The sequence below is a fragment of the Trachymyrmex septentrionalis genome, unplaced genomic scaffold (genome assembly GCF_001594115.1).
Source record: "Trachymyrmex septentrionalis isolate Tsep2-gDNA-1 unplaced genomic scaffold, Tsep1.0 scaffold87, whole genome shotgun sequence".
Classification (NCBI taxonomy): domain Eukaryota; kingdom Metazoa; phylum Arthropoda; class Insecta; order Hymenoptera; family Formicidae; genus Trachymyrmex; species Trachymyrmex septentrionalis.
The window spans coordinates 3,862,106-3,870,645 of NW_017306059.1; the positions used below are offsets into that span (position 1 = coordinate 3,862,106).

The 8,540-nt window shown below is 37.7% G+C and overlaps 1 protein-coding gene across 1 annotated transcript in view; it reads right to left on the bottom strand.

Annotated features, from left to right (window-relative positions):
- The window catches only part of LOC108755312 (knirps-related protein-like), a 12,564-nt gene extending 8,131 nt beyond the window's left edge, over window positions 1–4,433 (bottom strand). Inside the window, exon 1 of the mRNA XM_018498236.1 lies at window positions 3,791–4,433. The gene's annotated coding sequence lies outside the window, so the exon portion shown is untranslated. The remainder of the gene's footprint in view (window positions 1–3,790) is intronic.
- Between the last annotated feature and the right edge of the window lie 4,107 nt (window positions 4,434–8,540).

Below are 8,540 nucleotides of genomic sequence, written 5' to 3' on the forward strand. Positions count from 1 at the left end.
TTGCATAGAAAGAACTGTTTGTTCAAATATTTAAAGTTAATATAGTTAAAATGATTTTGAAAATAATTTTATTTGGCTTATTAAAATGGTTATGTAGAACATTCAAGATGATTGTTGTAATTTTAAAACTGTTTGCAGCATTATCATTAATATTTAAGCGTTCTGTATAACTATTTTGATGGTTCAACAAAATTATTTTTATATTTGTATCTAGTTTTTTTAGATACTTTAGCAAAACTGTTTTTTCTGTGTGTGTTCTATGTTTTTTTTCAATACTTTACTTTATAAAATTTGTATTATTCTATACTATTTATTTACAATGTTCCTAAATGCGACATAATTTGTAAATAATTTTTAAGATAACGATACAGCATACAGTTTATCAAGTGCATTTATGTAGAACTAAATATAATAATAATTTTTACAGAAATACTGAGGATAAAAATCTTGAAGATTAAAGAATCGATAAAAATAGGCAAGAGAGAAGACGGGAATGCTGCCTCTTATTCGCTATATCTGCGGAGACGACGTTCTGGTTTTACCCAGCGATTAATAAAAGCTATCTAGTATCTATACCTATCTTGCTTCGCGAGAATTATTCGGCGTAATCGGGAATTTTACAATTACGTCCGGCGACGATAAGTGGTCGCCGCGCACTTGTTATGCCGATCTCCGGCCGCCGTGGTCGGCGCATGTAAATAGCTGATTCACGGCTCTGTAATCGTAATAGCCCGCGCGACTCTGGACGCGGTATTAAAGATTGCGAGCTATTATTGTGTGTCTCCTTCCTTTCAATTTTCCGACAATCTTACGTTTCCTTGCGGCAACGAGAGAGTTTTGGCTCCCTTATCTTTTTTACGCTAATCATAATGAGACGTTGCAATCGCAACACCACGGACACGAGAATGCAAACCCCCGGAGCTCCGGCAACGTAAACCATCCGGATCGCTTCGATTTGCGTCGAGCGACGATGGCGGTCCGCTTTTGCGGATGTGAAGGCGCTCTCGACATACGGCGACAAGACTTGGTACGTATTATCACTACCAGCGGATCTCGGCGGCAACGATCATCGCCAAGATCGTCGGGGACCGCCACGAGGCTTGACCTTGTAGACCGCGTGCAATTGTTGTGCCAAGCAGACCCAGCGGCGAGCCGTGAGAATCGTAACGTACACCCGCGCAAAGTCTCTCCCCAATGATCATTGGTGATGGCTGTGAGGTGAACATCTGTCAAGATGCTTATGAAGCGACCAATCGTCATAATTTTTGCGAATCGCGCTGCGTTTCTTCTCCTTTTCCATGCTGACCTTTCTCTTCGATCATTCATTATATCTTTTATCGTAAAAAAAGATCTTTCTCATGGAAGGATAGAGTAGAATTTACTTTTAAGTTTGATATAAGATTTTTTTAGACGCACAGCATTCAATTTAATTTAAATTTAGTCGAAATCGTAATTTAATTGAATTGCATGTGCATGTTAAGGGGAAGGCACGCAATAACGAGAGAGAAAAACTACTTAAATAGAAATAACATTACATTATTATGCAATATAATTTTACGTTTTCGTTAAACTAAACATCGGAGCGCAGTGAATCTTGACAAATCGAATAAAAAGAATTTTATGATCACAATAATTATTAAACGATCGTAATTCCGAAACATGTGACAACAGGCACAAGAATGTACGTACCATAAAAGAAACAAAACTGTAATCAGCCAGTCTATATGCTCTGCATCTCGCGGTGGAGCTAGTAGTGTCGATACTTCAGAATTACGGAAGACAGAAGGAGACTACACAATTTCCAGAAATTCCAGAGATACGACGCAATTACTCGAAAGAGACAAAAAATATGATTGTAAAGGAAAAAAATATTGTTTTTTTTTTTTAGTGTCGATACTTAAATTTCATTCACTTTGTTTAGATAAAGTGAAAAGATGTGAATTCAATAAATCTATAAATTTAGTATATCTTTCTTACATGGAGAAAGATTTTTTTCTGTTAATTTAATAAATAACAGCATCAAAAATAATCGGAGATGCATGACTTTCACACTAATTTGCAATTTTTTTGCGTTGTGATATTTTTATGACGACATAAAAAAGGAACAGTTAAAATGATGTAAAAAGGAACGGTTAAAATGATGTAAAAAGGAAAGGTTAAAAACATTGAAATGGCAAGGCAAAATTCTTTTTCAAAAGCGTACACAAACGATTTTAATTGGTTTTTAACTCTTACGAATCTAAGATAAATGTCCTTATATTTATTTTTTTTCGGAGAAAGCAAGAGTTCTTCTTAAAAAGAAGAAAAGAAGGGTATTCTGCTGTATTTTTTATTGCATTTTTTTGCCAAAAAATATTCGCTTTACTCTTTCTCGTTAGTGAAAAGTTTTGCCATTTTATGCATTCTGTCCCAAGACACAGAGAAGTTTTTTTTTTACGAAAAAAAAAAGGGAAATAAATTCGAAGGGTTCTTTTATAACTCTATCTTTATGAGTTACTTTAGTCAAGGTCGAAACTAAAAATATGTACAATGTGTAGGGTTCTTGTTCGTGAGCAAGTGCTACTTTCTTTTTTATTTTTCGCAAAAGACAACTCGAATAGAACTGCACGGACCAAAACGTCCCGCCGGCCGACGGCGATTCTTCTCGCTATCTCTCTTTGATGCTACCGTTTTCGATCATCCGCTCATTTATTCGCGCAAATTATCTGGATGAGCATTTATCGACGGGGGCGATCGATCGTCCCTGCGGGCAAGCGATTCCGGCATCGTGCAACCTAATCTCGGCGACGGCTCTAGTTTGCAAAGAGCGACTTCCGTTCTTTCGAAACGAAGCGGCGTTCCGCAGCGCGCGTTCTGCCGATCGGCCTTCGCATTGCGCGCGACGCAATGCACCGCGGCGCTATTTCCGATTCTATTGTCGTAATCGGTCCTCGATCGAACGCACGGACGATTCGTCGCGGCGCGATGCCCCGCGAGTAAATTCCACGGTTTACGAAGACGAACGGGTCGGCAACGCACGCGCGTTCATCAGGACTGACGAGCCGCGACCGAAAACTCATCGCGGTGCCTAATCCGCGACGAACCGATTGCCTGGCGGATTCTCATCGCTCTCGCGTGCTCGATCACACTGTCGTTTCCGAGGCATGACGCGGAATTACACGGTTCGATATCATTAAGACTGCGTCAAATACGATTCCCGAGTGCGCAAGCACATTTAGTAAATTAGTTATTGCACTCAACGTACGATAACGCGCGTTAAAAGTTAACTGCACGGAAAGAATGATTTCGCTGAAAGATTTAACATTTTGCCGGATTACATACGGATCCGAAAAGAATTGTGTCACACCGTCAAAAATCTGTTGGAAATTCAAACTCGAATATCTCGCTAGAATATCAATATTTTTTGCAGCATTGATCATTTTCTAATTTCTGTAATTAGATTTTTAAAGTCTAACAAAATTATTTTCAGATTCGATCAGCATAATTTTAGATCTTTCAGCAAAATCATTCTTTCTAGCGTGGATATATTTTACGCTAACAATAAGCTGAATCGCTGAATGACGTATCGCGGTCTCTATGTTACGTTGCTTGAAATGAATGTCTTCTAAATTATTATATATATATATATATACGTAATTTTTTGACACATTACTAGAACTGATGTTTCTGAAAAATAATATCAAGACTAATGACATGTCGCGTTCAAAACTGCGATAGGCAATATTGTTTCTTGTGCGCAAATCCCGAATTTGACTTTCAAACAATTAGATTATCACAAAATATTACGTACTTTTATTGTTATAATGGATTAACGTTGGGCAGATACGACCATTATTCGGCAGCGATTTCAGATAGAGCATTCCATTGTATCACAATTATTTCTCGAGGATTTGTCTCCTGATATACTTTTCCATTTTAGCAAGATTTTGTTCTCGGGCGTTCACAGGTAGAAGCAAAATCACAGAAAAACGCACGATCAGTCACACAATTTCACTAAAACGAGAACACTTTTGGAAAAGAGTCTCTCATAATTAACAACTTAACAACTCTATTAAGGCACTGTTCGAAATTGTTCGTTTTTGTTGAGAAGTCACTACTCTAGTTTTGCGGGCAGTTTTCCGGAACTTTGAATCGGGTGAAGTGTCTATGTATCTTCTATTTAAACTCCGTCACTCTACTTAAAACCTTCTTTCGCACGACAGATTGCAAACTGACCGATGGCGAACGTGAGCCTTTGCGATTGGCGAGACCGGATAACGGAAGAAGACGAAGACTCTTGACGCGCCGATGACCGTTAGGTGAATGACTTTGGTAGGTGAGGGTGTCCACATCGATTCTTGAATCGACCCCCACTTCTGCACGTTTATTTTCCGTGGTCCCACTTCTCGACTGCCGGATCGGTTCTCCGCTCGCTCGCTGCGGGGCCTCGCTCGTGCGCTCTCGTAAGTATATCTCGAATGGGCCTTATAGGCATACTGTGCGTCGGATCAGCGGAGAAGCATGCACGGTCTAGCCGAGTGGTACAGGTGGGTTGTGGGTCCTGTCAGACCACTTGGTGGGGGATTCTGCTGGAGGGACCGGATAATCCTTCTCCAGATTCATGGTGGGGGTTGATGAGGGAGGGGCTTCACTTGGTACCCTCTCTTCTCGTGCTTTTCCTACTCCTTTCCTCACCACGTCACCTCCTATTCTTTTCAATATATCTACGACACGTATAATCACTTGCCGACTCTCAAAGTGCGACTCTCTTTGCGAGATCGACAAGCCACACTGTTTTATTTAGTCCTTCTGACAGAGACTTTTTTATACTCCACCATCGTGTTTTCAGTTGATAAATATAGCGATTAAAATTAGAAAGTATAAAAGCAGAATGCAAAAAAATTGTTATTTATGGAACGGATTTATAAAAATAAATTTTTGTATGTTGTAGACACAGCAATATCGCTACAAGAAGAACAACTGCTACAAATTACTTTATTACAGCTACGCGTTTTGTAACCGTCGTTAGAGTTAATTGGTGCTCTTTTTGTAGTAGGGGGGAAGATCTGGGACTCACTAATCTCTTTTTTTTTTTCTCGAAATTAACCAAAGCTTACGATGTTGAATAAAAAAAGGAGGCATCAGATAAATATCCTAATTTCTCGATATACGTTGTTATGTGATTAAGTGCCCAAGAAAAAAAAAAGATCTACTTTCGTTTTCGTCGCCTTCCTTCTTTTTTCTCTGCCTAATGTCGGCGAATTAGGGTCGTTTTCGTGACTTTCTTCGGAGCAAATATATAACGTGGGAAAGTCCCATGGCTGCGACCGCGACGACGACGACGACGACGATACGTACGCTTCTGTATCAAGGGAAGGATTTACGGCAGTTTGCTTTACGTAATGGTTCGCTATTTAGAATGTGACATTTAATGCGAGACGTCGATTCTCGGCGCTGTGCGTCGAAACGATTGCATTACACACGGCGCGGTATTACTCGGTCGTTCTACGATTCGACCAGAGCGAGTAAATCACGCACTTATATATACGTATATCCGTGTAACGAGATGACTCTCGAGACGCGTCCTTGGAGGGACGACCGTGACGGCATGGCGATCTCGGCTCGTGCTTGATGGCCGATTAAATTCAGTGCTTGTAACGAGCGATCACTTGCTCGTCCGCTTGCTCGTTTGTCGAGATTTTTCCTTGTGCGTGCACCTAAATCGCGCCACTTTCCTTCGGCGTGTCTTATCGAGTGACATTTCGATCGTGTAAAATTAAAACTCACTCTTGCTTGTACCGCTTAAACATTTCCCCCATCGTCGAAGAAAGACGCGAATTTACTCAACGACAAATTATTTGCGTTTAAAATAATAGTGATGTATCAAATCTTTACGGCGTCCTATAATAAACCAAATCTGAGTACGAAACAATAGTAAATTTAAATCACTCGAAGCAACTGTACATGTCACAAATATGGTCAAGAGAACATAAAAGAAGCTACTAAAAGAACCGTATGGTAGACCGCATATTTTTAAACGGGACTGAATGGATTTACCACTTTTTCTTTAATGGATCCCTTTTTTCTGCTGGAATCTCAACCGGCACTTTGAAGTTGACATTACCCTATACAAATCCTATTGAGTTCTTTTTATGTTTTCACAACTCAAGTCTTTGTTGTAGAAATAGAAAATCTACAGAACACCAAATATTTTTTAATAATTAATAATTTTGTTATATACGCATATATTGGATATTCTAATAAACTCAAATAACTAAAATCAATGTCCAATCTATAGGACATTAAATATCTCCACATAATAATTGTAATAATTTTATTACATTTGTTAAATATAAAAAATTCAAATAACGTAATTAAGAAAAGGATATTTATTATTACTATGTGAAAGAGGCGTCAGGATAAAATGATGGATATGATATAATGATGGCAGTCTGTGTATTAAAAATTAATACTAATACTGGAAACATTTTTTATACTAACTAATTAAAGTTAAATAAATTTCTTAAGACATCAAGAAATATTGTGCATTTTTTCGTATTACTTTAGTAATGAAAATTAAATTAAATAGTTTACAATATTTCCAATGAGAGACGCAAGAATCAAATTGTTTAATTATAATACTTTTGCAAATCAAAAAACACTAGATTGTAAAAAGTATCGTTCGTATAACCGTAAAAGTAAACCGCTCTCCTGCCCTAAAATGACATTTAGAATATCTTTTCTGAATAGCTTGCGCTTATTATGAATGCTTTTTCCAGAAAAAGGACATATGGTACATATATATTTATCGAACCCTTTCTCTTTAAAAAGAATTTCTTTTTAATTCCTTCTTTTTTATTTGAAAGAAACATTTGATTTTCAGGTAAACGTAGCGTGTCATTTCGTGTTAGCTTCGGAATGATTATTATAATAGAATAGAGCATTCGGTTTCAGCAAAGGATTCATTATTGTTTTGCTCCCCGCTTCTCTTTTGGTACTGTTCCCAAGAAGCTACTATTCTAGCCTCCGGCTGATAATTTATCTCACAGAGCCCTTTGCGTTTAAAGTAAGACTCGGACGAAAAGGGTACATAAAGAATATTTCCCACTTCCCTCTTTTCTTTCTTCCTTTTTCTTTTTTTCCCCTGCGCCAACGTGGGTCCCGCAATTACGCTCGCGCGATGAAAAGTAATTGCGCAACCCACGCTTCGTGACCTTTTCTCAACTTTGTTGTAGGTCACATGCATTCCTTAAAACATGCCGGTTATTCCACGATGAAATGATGCGCAGAGGTCGGAGGGGAATAGCACGCAACACGAATCTATCTCTCCGGCTACAGATGGAGCCACGAGCCTCGGCACAGTTCTCGCCACGTCCGTCACCTCTCCGGTTGTTCCGATCAATTGTTTTATATCCATTTCATGGCCCTAAGTGCATGGCAGTTTCTTCAATAATTTTATTTCGTTGCTCTGTCACGTCATTTGTGCCTGTGAGATCGAAAAATAAGGGAAATGGATGGAAATGGAACAAAGGCGGCGAGTTTGCGTTACTTATAGGTACGTTGTGAAAAGAATTACCATACCTGAATGATATACACATGTACGTTAAAAAGAAAAGATAATTCGAGGGCAGAAGAAGGGGGTACGATTCTTCATGCATTAAATATAGATATGTGATAAATCAAAATTCCTAAAACATAATTTTTATTGCATACGACAATACTTATTAGTACAATTAAATATAAAATAATTTTAATTAATAAAACCAGATGTTTAATTTAGGATCTCCATGAAAGAGTACATATGTATTCTTAAAAGACTCTGGTAACCAGAGAGCTGGGAGAAAATTGAAATGAATTCAGAAATATTTTAAGTATGGATTTACGAAAAATATTATTTAAAATTAGTTTTGCGTGGTAAATAGAAAAAAGGCAAATAGTATTAATTTACTTTAAGTAAGGTACTTATTTGATACTTCCATATTCCTGGTTAAACAAAATACTTTTATTTTCTATTTCAACGAACTATTTTCCCCGACACAGCTGGTAATGCTAGCTACGAAGTATTTGTTTCTTATAATATCGCGTCATTAAATTATATAGTCGTTACCAATTTGAGATTTACGACAAAAAGATTTTAAAGGAAGTAATTAGAGAAATTGAATATACATTATTAAGCGTTGCTTATAGTATATACGTATCAAACAGTGAGATAAGATATTAAATAATCGACGTTGATCAAAGTGATAGATTGTAGAGATTAAAAACTCGAGAATATTCTTTGTGGAGTTTTTTTCCATTAAAATATCCTTGACGATAATTATTTTGATTAAATTTCTGGGTTAAGTTCGTAAACGTGTTTCGTCCGAAGATATAGAATGTTTATTTCCGTTTCTTGCGAGATAAACGCAAATCCGAATGCACACGAGCGTGACTGGACTGACGGTAAGTGGAACACTAATCACATATATCTCATGCAATCATGTTGTAAGATCGTTAATTAGTTTAGTATAACATTGTAGCGGTTGCACTAGTGCGTTTATAACGAAGGAGCTTCTCGAAGC